Below are 12,496 nucleotides of genomic sequence, written 5' to 3'. Positions count from 1 at the left end.
TTTTGCCTCTCCTGACCACAAATCCCTGCAGGTAAGCCGATCAAATGTCTAACTCCCATCACCTTTACAAAGTTATGCACACCAACACTCTGAGCCATCATCAATAAGAAGGTGGATTCATGCAACATTTTACTCATGTCTGGAATAAATAAGTATATTTGCTCCAGCAACCACATGCATGAATGAACACAGAGATTCTGCTGCAGAATCGCGACACAAAGTGCTGATGTTGTGTTTAAACACCAACAGAGTGATGACACACACACACACACACACACACACACACACACACACACACACACACACACACACACACACACACACACACACACAGAAGCCTGGCTGTGGATGGTCAATGTTAAAAGCTCAATAATAAAGCCGCGTCTCATGAAATCGAAACAGTAATGCTCCACCTGTGCCTGACCAGACCTCATTTTAAGACTAACACACATATGAGTGGACATTCAAACGGCACACACATCTGGGTCATCATTTTCCTGAAATTACACTGTATTTCTACAGAAAAAATGTAGTTTGCACCAAAATAAAAGTCTATGTAAGACAATAATCTCACACTCTGATAGAGTGATGGATATGGAGTGCAGCCCATGAAGGAGCAATAGCACACATCAAGACATACAAATAACCTGTGAATTCTGCAAATGAGTGAACGTGATGAAAACCAGACACGCAAAAAGAAAAAACTTGAAAGTGAAAAAGTTCAATCAAATGAAGTTTCGAAGGGTATTTCAAGTATCAATTCATCCCTTTGACCAAGTTCAGGGTATTCACAGGTACACAGCGTTTAGACTCTTATTTTTCAGTGAGCATTGTGTACACTCTCCTCCAAATCCCCCCATGATGCACCACTCCACAGTATCTGCCAGCCAGATTTTTGCCTATTTTGCCTATTTCTTTCCCTATTATAGAATGATGAAGCCATGACCCATCCTATGAGCAAATACTATGAATGGATTTTTGCTAAAATTACATTCCACTAAAAAAGGCATTTCTGGACTGCTTTGAAAGAAGGCAAATATTGAGCGTGTACTTATTTCTCCAGAGACCATTACATCACTGCCCATGACATTCTAAAATCACATAAATTATTCACATGGAAATGTCATTTATTCATGATAAAGTCTGTTGGATTATAGTTAAACTGACCAATGCGTCACATGTTTTATCATTTATTTCTTACAAAAGTGTCTCACTAATTTATCCCTACCACCTACCAGAACCAGGGTTTGAATCCCCCGAACCCCAACCAGAGCAGCAGGACGTCTCCACCTCTGAGTCTGGTTCTGCAGAAAGTCTCCGCCCCTAGAGGTCTGGTTTTGGCCAATAGGCTGTTTGACACCCCTGATGTGTGCTAAACTGTCCTGAGAAACTGAACACGACTGATATAAAAAAAAGAATATTCTGCCTTTGCAGCTCTCAGGGTGTTTTTCTACATGAAAATATGAAGCATTGGAAAAGCTGCCTCATCAAACCTGTGGATCCGATCCTTGGCAGCATCAGCCTCAGGGAGTCGTCAGCACAGGGAAACTTTGTGAGGAGCTGACTCCACCTGCCTGCCCCGCTGAGCCCTGCTGTCCTGTTCCAAACCTTTTCTGACCCGAAGTAGCGGTTGAAATTGGCCCATATATTCAATACAGCCAACAGCCTCAACCTGTCCATCTACAGAGGTTACACATCCATCCTGGAAGAGAGTGACAAAACAGGCTGATTTATGGGAAATGAAGTAAGTTAAGTTACAGAAGAGAGAGTCATGGACATGTCCTCTCGGCTGATTGATTCTCTCCAGTGTGAACCGGCTGAAGGAAGCAGTCGTTTCCCTCACTGCACCCAGGCTGATTCATACTCAGAGCTCTTTTCACAAAATTTTACAGATTTATGATCCAAGTGACATCGAAAATATAATTCTGGGTTTGAAATGTCCATCAGACACCCAAACATTTCAGAGTGGTTTGAGTTTAGATTTTACAGGTGAGCAGAGATGCCACAGCATGCTGAATTGTTAGATTATGACTCCAAACCCAGAGGAAGAAACTCCTCTGGCGGGGCACCAAAGAGCTTCAACAAATCCCTGGGGATCAGAGAGATGCCTCTACCCACCATGTTTCCTTCTCTTTTAAAAGCACCTGATGCACCAAAAGAAGTCTCTTATAATTCAGGATTTAAGACTAAACAGTGACATTGATGTTTCATGTTGTAGTGGTTTTTAACATTCGTTGATGTATTTAGTTGTATGAAGTATACCGTGATGCAGAGGTGCAATGGAAAGCACTAAAGTCTCACAATGTCAATATCTCCATTTCAAATGCAGGCTAGATGTTTGATCATCCTGTGAGTGTGAGTTTCCTCTGGGTGATGATGACGGCTGCGGGTCTCTCAGCGTCCTGGTATGGACTGCTCACCCTGTCTCGGTGGAACCTGGGATCAGATCCAGGACCCTGAGGAGGATGGACACTGTGTCACTGATGCCTTTACAGATATGGACTGTAGAAGAGGACTATCTCAACCTGACAGGAACTTTTTCTCAAAGGAACAGAAAAAGACATTAAAATACTAAACATAGAAGGAGAGTAAAACTATAAATTTCATTAAAACACAATTTTATGACTGGATTAGTTGCAATGGAAGAGAATAAAACTGATAGAATATGCTTCAGAAACCTCTAACAGTAACTACAGTGACTATGTGAAGATAATAACCACATATTTCAAATTAAATGCTTCTAAAAGTTCAGCTTTTTAGTCTACCTCACAGCCCCCCCCCCCCCCCCCCCCCCCCCCGTCATTGTGCACTTCATAATTTTCATTTGCACTGTATATGGTTGGGAGATGGCACTGTATGTATGCACGCTGAGTGATGCAGGTGCCTAAAGGACTGGAGTGGAGTGTGGACAATGTGGGACTACAGGGGAGGTTTTACTTTGGGGGTGAGGACAGTCTTTACCTACATGAAGCCTTTATATTTTTGAATAATGCTATATTTTGATTTGTATTTTTGATATGGTGATGGAATGCAAAGCCCTTGTTTGTGGTTTATTATATGAAAAAACTTAACTAAAATCATTTAAAAAGAAAAGTAAAAGTTCAGGTTTTTATTACCTATTGATGTTAACAGCCATGAATATGTTGTGATGTGACACAGATTCAGAAGATCAACATTCAGCCACCAAACTCACTGAGTGGATGACTCAGTTGAGTTTTAAGACCACTGTCAGAAATCTTGAGTTTCACACACACGCACGCATGCACACACACACACACACACACACACACACACACACACACACACACAGACACACATCCCAGTAAGTGGACATATGCTTTTATGGGGCTTGAAGAGGCAGAATACAAGTTACAGCCGGATTCGAATCAGTAATAAAGATTAGGGCTTTGATTTGTACGATTAAAGGCGAGCTCAGAAATCTTCAACCAAATTAAGATCAAAGTGGTCCTGGGCTGCTCTCCCAGACTTCTGCAGGCTCAGAAGCAGCAGCACCATTTCATCTCGCTCACATTAAACACATCCAATACCTCCGTGAGTCAGACGCCACTCCTTCTCATCTTCTGGGGACGTAAATAGGCCCTCACACTCACATTGTTAGCACACACTTCTCTTCTTCAGGCTCACTTCAGTTTTATAACACTTCACATTAAGACTCAGCTTACCAGTGGCGGCTGGCCATAGAGGGCCATAGGGCGCCGGCCCCCAGTGGTTTGGATTTTTATTTGAACAATAACAATTTTTTATTAACAATAATCACTTATTGTATTGAAATTGTGTTTAAGTTTGCGCCAACATATATATAAAAATATTCAAAGGACCATTTAAGGACCAAAAAGCTGGACAGAGCAACAGTCCAGCAGCCAACCAATCACTGATAAGAGATTCGCACATGGCTACGGGGGTTTATCGAATCAGAGATTCTGATGCCTTAAGGGCGATAAAGATTTTGCCCCACGGCAAGATTTTCCTGAGGAACATCAAGTTACAGGATGGCCTGAATGGTTTGGTCAGGCTTTCCATGGAGAGGAAAACTTGTCAGAAACATTCCTGACTTCAGTAGAGGAGTCATCCAGAGCTTTGTCCCTTAGAAGGACAGAAGGGCAAAATCCCCGTACAAAGAGGATCTCAGGTAGACACGCACACACACACACACACACACACACACACACACACACACACACACACACACTGAGTAAAGAGTAAAGTGAGGTATAACATTTGCATAAACAATAATTAGATTACCGTTACTTTCCCCCAAGAAGGCCATGTTAGGGTGTTACTAAACCGTGGCTTGGTCTCGTGAGACTGTCCCGTAACAATGACGTATGGGTGGCACAACGTCAGAGTAAACAACAGACAGTGGAGTAATCCATAGGAGACAACATGGAATGCAGGAGAGAGCAGGACCTGCAGCGTTTAATGCTAGAAAATACTGACACTACTTTGAGTTCGACTCAGTAAAAGGTGACAAAAACATTGGCGCCTGCTGTGCACTCTGCGTGGGAAGAAAACTTTTATCTACAGCAGAAAAATTCCACCTCAAATCTGAGCAAGCAGCGAGAAAGCAGCAGAGCAAAGTGAAACCCAGTGAGAAAACCCCGGACTAGCCCCGCCGCCCCCCACCTGAGGTGTGTGTCGAGCAACACTTGGGGCTTTTCTACCAAAAAGAACCAGGAGCCAGTTCTTAAATGAGCACCGCCAAAGAACCGGTTCTTTTTCCACCGTTAACGGAGCCAAGTGAGAGCCACGTAATTGTGTCACTCCAAAACGTGATACGTCACTGATTTCCCCCACGCCGCGCTCATACAGGTACGAGGAGACGGACTGTAACATCAGTTTAGTCCGGATTGCTCCATCTGGTTTGGCCTGAACCTCAGATGTAGAACAAAGAGCGAGAAAACATTGTGTCTCTTCGTATCTCTGTTGGTGTTTTTTCATGTTTATCTTGTTTTAGTGGCCATAGATAATAATGACAATAATAATAATAATAATAATAAGAAGAAGAAGAAGAAGAAGAAGAAGAAGAAGAAGAAGAAGAAGAAGAAGAAGAAGAAGAAGAAGAAGAAGAAGAAGAAGAAGAAGAAGAAGAAGAAGAAGAAGAAGAAGAAGAAGAAGAAGAAGAAGAATAATAATAATAAAAAATCACCCGGCTAGCACCCTGTCCCACGCCGGGCGCCACCTTCCGGTGGGCTTACCACCGGCAGGAAAAGGTTCTTAATCGGTGCAATGCGATCTGGGTGACAGTGCTCAGACTGCCACCCCTGCGACCCAGAAACGGATAAGCGAGAGAAAATGGATGGATAATAATAAAAATAAATATAAGAATAATAACAATGCTTGAATAAGCTTGGGGCTTATTTTTCAACATTTCAGCGTTATATTGCGACTTTCTGCTCCTTTCACTTTATTTCTGGACGTGTCTGAATCAAATGCTTCAACGTCAGTGAAGAATGGAGGTGTAGAATGATGGAACGCAGCTCTACAGAACCAAAAGTATCGCTTCATTATCAATCTTTGTGGATTAGAAAACAATAATGGAGCGTCTCATAGCAGAGCACAACACAGCTTCATGCAGACCTCAGCCTGCAGTCATAACGCCATAAAAGACATGTAAAGACATTAAAGAAAGTAAAGTTTAGTTACAATGATGTTAAAATGAAAAGCTTGAAAAAGACCACAATAGAAAACTGTTTCTAAATTATAGTTCCGACGCAGCTGACTGACAGAGCCGGAGCACGGCAAGACAGTTCGAGAGCCACGGCTCCGAGAACACAGTTCCCTCGTATTATTAACTTGAGGGAGCGACTTATTATATCGTTCCCAAATGTTGTTTTTATTTTTTTTCTCTAAAACCACTCCGGGGCTCCGTGCTTGCTATAGATTTCAGAATGCCGGTTCAGAATCTCTTCTGCCTTGTCGGTAGCGATAACTCCGCCCCTCGCTGATGACGTGTCAGGCCCTGCTCTGGCCCAGCAACGAAGTGGGACCAGCGTAGCACCAGTTTAGAAACTGATAGGCTTTTGGTGATGGAAAGACAAAGAACTGGTGCTAAGTCTGGCCTTGGCTCTGAACCAGCACCTGGTTCTTTCTGGTGGAAAAGCCCCCACAGACACTCTGACGGTGGTTCACGGTTACAAATTGCCTTTGCGTGTCTGAATGTTTCCGCCAAAAACGATTTCTGACGGCAGATAAACACAAAGCAGTTTAGTTGAATCATGACTGTACAGTGTGTCATAACCTGTAAAGATGATATGGTGGATCCTTTTTGGACACTTTCAGGAAGGCTTGACAAAGTTATTGTTGTTCATTGGTCTGCAACCCTCCGTTCATGGGCCACATGTGGCTCATCAGTCCCTCTGTAGTGGGTCCATGAAGCTTCTACTAAATTACAAGTCAGTTAACAGTTTTATCTTTCTACTTCAATCTTTCAAAGGGCCTCGTTTTGCAGGGACTTCATTAAACATTGACAGACTCACTGAGTCCCACTGACAACCGACTGATTTTACCTGAAAACAAAATGTATGTGCAGAGAATCTATAAAAAGTTTAGCTTGAACGATCAGCTCACTGCAGGCTACAGATCTCTGGTCCGTACTGAGGTCTAAACCGAAGACTGTGACTTTAACCAGGTCAATCCTCAGAGCGCACATCTCTGCACACTGTGCTCCATCCCTGTGTCTGCTCCGCTAAGCCCCGTGAACGCTGTTTGCATTGAACAGAAAGAAGAACGGGGCTCAGTGATGACCTGACAACAGTGCTAATTAGCGGTAAGAGTCTTGTTAACATCCAGGCTTCATAAAAACCCAGAGTCTGTGCACCTCTGTGCACTGAAGGCCTTTTCATTTCCACCACCATTTATTGGTGTAGCAGCTCCCTCCTGACCCCCCCCACTCTTCCTCCCCAGCTGCTGAAACATATGGCGGAGAGTCCTGAGGAAGGCGTAGGACGAGATGTGTGTTTGGATGGTGCATTCTTCCAGGCATGCATTGCATGGTTGCAGTCATGCCGTGCATGCCTGTGTGGTGTGGTTGAGTGGGTGAGTGGGTGGGTGAGTGGATGGATGAGTGGGTGGGTGTTTGTTGCTGTGAAGAAAACAGGGTAGCATGCTGTGATTGACGACACTGACCGATCTGCGTGCTTTCAGACGAAGAGCAGGCGGAGGGACCAGCGACTGATGGAGGGCAGAGAGATGGAGCTGCAGACGAGCAACAGAGCATCCCGCAGTGAGACGTCTTCCTGGGCTGTGAATGGATGCTAACAGCTTCCCCTCTCATGGGGAAGCCCAAAAGTTAGCAGTGAACTCCATGTTTCTAAAGTGTGCTTCAAAGCTCCTCCACTGTGTGCAAATAGCTTCACTGCTGCTCTGCACGGCGCACACTCTCAGTATATCTGCCAGATATGCACCTTGTTATGGTACTGTACAAGCAATTCCACATATTAGTCTCTAGTCTGTAATAACACTGCAGTCAAGTCAAACTAAATAGTAAAAATGAATCATATTCCTGCAAATGCACAAAGAACAGAAAGATTTCAGGCGAGCAATCAAAGAGCAACTGACTGTAGAATGTAGGTTGCATCATTAACTTTTCATAAGAAGACCAAATAAAGAAGTGCTGTAAACTTACAGCACTTTATTCACACCATCTGCTGTGGTGAAGCTCTCCAGGAAACTCTTATTGGTCAACGCTTGACTCTACTCTTATATCTGAGAGAAAATGTGATGAAGGAGAGGTCCGACCTCACACTGTATGAATGGTGTGGAGGCTCAAACAGCTTCAGTCACAAACTTTACTTCAGATTAGATTAGAAAGGTTACACCTCAGAATGAATGTTTTCACTGCAACAAAAAGACCAGAACTACAACATCCTCACATCAACTAACTGATTGAAACACATCTTTTCTGCCCAAGCAGGTCAATTCATCTCAACCAGCCCTTCTCTGTACATCAATAGTTTGCAAAAAACATCCAAACCACTCTGCTTGCTTCACACACTGTATTTATTTCTGAATGTGTTGGTATTTGTCTCGTGCTGCTGGTTCAGAGCTGCTACTCTTGTTTCTTAACAATGTCCATAATTAAGACAGAAAACCATCATCAGAATCAAATGTTTGGGATCAGCAGGTTGAACTCTGGAGCCTCATGTGCCTCTTAAGACCCTTTTCTTTAATTTGTATTAAACGTTTCATGGCTGAGAGGGGTTAAATCAGTCAGATGAAATAAAGATAATAACAGTAGCTGCTTGATCTAAATGATTTCCTGGGAGTGGATGAGAGCACATGGTGAGTATGTGTGTCAGTCTGGCCTGCCAAACATAATGACGTGTTGTCCTCACATGCAAATGAATATAGACTCATTATAAACTGCATCATAACATTTGTTTGTGTTGTAAAAGAAAGAAAAGATCAAATCTGCCCAAAACGGCCACCAATGAATTTCAAAGTGTTTAATTACTGGGTTGCGGCTGTGAAGGCACTGAGATGTCATCTGAGATCAAACTGAAGCCCAGAGACAGACTGCACCTTCAAATCTGATCAAGCCCAGACTGTTGCCACAAACACAACCAGTGTGTGTGTGTGTGTGTGTGTGTGTGTGTGTGTGTGTGTGTGTGTGTGTGTGTGTGTGTGTGTGTGTGTGTGTGTGTTTCTTAGCTGTAACACAAAGCAGCTCCAGGACCTACGACCCCACATGGCTCCCGAGGGCAAAACGGTTGGAGCCGTCCTCCAGACCGGGGCAAGTCAGGGCAGCACAGTGGCAGTCACCGAGTCAGCACAGAGCGTGTGTCAGTGTCTCTGTGTGTGTCAGTGTGCGTTCTCTTTGAAGTCGGGGGTTGGAATGATCCACAGATAAAATCTTTGCTGGAGGCTTTATAGTCATCTCCTACTTATTGCTGTGTGTGTGTGTGTCTGTGTGTGTGTGTGTGTGTGTGTGTGTGTGTGTGTGTGTGTGTGTGTGTGTGTGTGTGTGTGCGTGTGTGTGTGTGTGTGTGGGTGTGTGTGTGTGTGTGTGTGTGTGTGTGTGTGTGTGTGTGTGTGTGTGTGTGTGTGTGTGTGTGTGTGTGCGTGCGTGTGTGTGTGTGTGTGTCCAGATATGTTCTCCAAAAAAAGAAAAGCAATTAGTCAATTAACATTAACTGTTCTGTATGTAAATATCTTTGTGTGGTTTATGGTTTTCATAGTGTCAGACACACACACACACACACACACACACACACACACACACACACACACACACACACACGCACACACACACACACACACACACACACACACACACACCCTCAGACGTTAGTTTGTGGACTGCAGGAGGAAACCAGTGGACCCAGAGAAAAGGTTTGGTCCAGTGACCTTCACACCATGTGCAGCCCTCATTTCACCTCCATGTGAGCCAAATATCCTGAATTATTCAAACTTGGTCTGCCTGCCATGCTGCGACATGGATCTACTCCATTACAAACTAGCAGGGTTAAATACTTATCAGATTTTCTTCCACCCTCAACAAACAATATTTAACCATGGGTGACAGAGTTTCAGTGTCTGTACAGGAAAAAGAAACTGAGCATTAGTGAAACTGTAGGAGTAGAGACTGTAGCCTGTCTCTGAAGCTGTTTTTGGTGTTTGCTGTACCAGCTGAGACGCAGCCCGAGTCCTTCTACTTCGTCTAATGTCTACTTAAACCACTGATTGTCTGTGTGCGTTGAAGAGATTCCTGACTCATACTTGCATAAATATCCACAAATATTTACAAATGAAAGGACCAGAGGAGGCTGCAGCAGTCACTGATGGGCCATTTGTTCCATGATGGGATTGTGTGAGCTCTAAAAGCACATATTCATCAGCCCTTGATTGTCCAATCATTTAAGACAGGGCTGCTATACTCTTCTAATTCAGGACGCACACAGTAAATCATGTGACATTGAATGAACTGGACCAGAAAACATGATTAATCTAGACCATGTAAATCAAAAAATCCTTGTTTTCTCCTTGGTTGTATTGCAAAAAACCCAATACATCGTTAATTAAAGTTACTCTACCAGAATAAATCTTCCCATAAAAGGTATCACTTCCACACAGAAAATAAGCCAATACACGAAACAAGACCATTACTACTCATTTCCACAAATTTCCGAGCTGCAGTTGCCTAAGTTGATCCCACCAAATGGGATATGTTTACAAACAAACTGGAATCTGTAGCCATCAAACTGTTTCTGTTACGCTGAATGACGTCATCTTGGAAAACCTGCTGCAAGGCTTTCTGGGATATCAAAGATGGCGCAGTGGCAGCGCGAACAAAGATATCAACATCTGACCGATTCAGTGAGGAACAAAAAGCCAGACTTTCTCAAAGTAAGAATCTTCAAGCCACAAGAACAGTCTTAAATGTTGTGAAATTGATCGTTGATCATTTTTTCAGTTTTTCAGAAATCGAGATCTCACGAGATCATCTACAAATGGGATCTTGACACACAATGCCTCGGGAAAGTTCAGGAGGTTTCCATGACCACATATGTCAACAAACCCGGGGCTGTTCCACCAAATTTTAATGCTGGAAATATATGTTTTTCTGAGTGTACTGACGAATTTCCTTCAGAACTGTATTGACAACGTATCAGAGATGTACATCAACAACTAAAACTACATCCTACATTTTAAATTTTTCTCATTTGAATTCTGGTAGAGTAACTTTAAATACAAGGTTTTCTTTAACTGTGGGGCAAAAACTTTTGTTTACCTTATTTTAGCATGCAGCCTCATTGTAGTAGTGATGAAAGCAAGCGTTTCACTGTCCTTGTCTTCTGACTTTGCTCAGCCAAATCACAGACCAGATTGAAAACTTTTGTCAGCCCGCAGGCTGCATGATGACATCCCTGATGAGTTTACATTTTCAAGTGAAAACCCAAAACCTTTCTGAAATGCTGCTACTGGTGCACACCATGTCCTTAGTAACTAGTTGTTCTGCACATGCTCAGTAGATGGACAATAACAACAATGTTTCCTCCAGCGTGTCATGAGTCCCAGTTCATATTCTCCTGGAACTTGGTTTAACAGTTGACAGTCACGGTAATAACAATCCAACTTGGTCGTCTGTTCACTAGAATGTCTGTGTTCCCCCGTTGTTGATGTTTATAGGTTATTGTTCTCTGCTACGTGTGTGTGGTTTCATCACAAAAACAGTAGCCACTAGTGGCTGAACATTAAAACTACATCATCTTCAGCATTTGCTCTGTTTCAATGGAAACAGACATTGTTTTCAAAAGGTTGCCGTGTAAACTGCAAACTTTTCTGAAACCAAAACGCACAAACGATGTGTTTTCACTTGAAACGCCGTGTAAACAGGGCCGGACAAAGTGATTTGAGCTGCTTAAACTGAAGGCAAACAACATCCTTCAAGGAGTTTATTGTATTAGTTTGATAGCTTCAGCCCTCACCGTGATGGACAAGTCCACACAGTAAAGTCTGGAGGTGATGCCATTCACACTCGCCTCACCTCACTTCCTTGTTTGTTTTGGAGCCACCACCCACACATTTCATGTCCACACCACAGATTATGTTTATTCATTTTACACTGTTCACACTGTTTAAATGGAGTACACACATTTTCAAATTGAAAGACCATAATTACTACATTTCATTTGTATTAATTATGTTTTTCTATTCAAGTTACCATGCTAGTGGGAGGAGTCATCCTGCAGTGGCAACAGACCAGAGACTCTTTTATGTAGCCGCCCAAACCATCAGCCATACCATCTCTTGCCATGGTAGAGGGGGGTTTGGAGTTTGGGTAGTTTTCCCCATCATTAGTTTAATGTAGTGTAATTTATGTTTTCCCATTGTGTCTTAGTTCTTTTTACCCATCCACTATATATACTCCCCCATGGCTCATTCTGTTAGGTCAGTTTGTTGTGTTAACACCTCAGTTTGAGTTTCTTTTGTTGACCTTGTTTATCATCCAGGAATATCAAGTTTGTATCTTGCATTTTTGGGGGAAATCAAAAACCCTTTTTCAAAAAACCTGTTTTCCTCGTTGCGTAACTGCTACTTAAAGTCCCTGACACTCACATTAAGATGCCTTTAGAGTTTTATGGAGAATGTGGACATAACTTTTACAATTTCACATTGTTTGTCTTGCATGGACAGCACACAGATGAAATCCATAAAATAAAGGACTGGATTGGTTTCCTGTATTGTGATTTTGATGGTTTGTTTATTTATTTAAACAGAAGGAAACACACTTTACATCTCATTGACCCACGCGCTGTACATGAGTGCTCTCATATCGCTCTTCATCAGAGTCAGATTGGTTGACAATGTGACCAACACTTTGCTGGATTTTTAATTTTCATTCATGGCAGCTGCATGGATAAATCAATACCCAGACCAACTCTAAAAGGATAGAAATGAGAGTCGCTGTCATTCGGTGTTTGTGTTCTGCTGGGTTTTATAAAACAGACTGCAGAGGTCATTCTCTAATATGGTT

Source organism: Lipophrys pholis (genome assembly GCF_963383615.2).
Source record: "Lipophrys pholis genome assembly, chromosome: 6".
In the NCBI taxonomy this organism is placed as follows: Eukaryota; Metazoa; Chordata; class Actinopteri; order Blenniiformes; family Blenniidae; genus Lipophrys; species Lipophrys pholis.
This window is presented reverse-complemented; position numbering follows the sequence as displayed.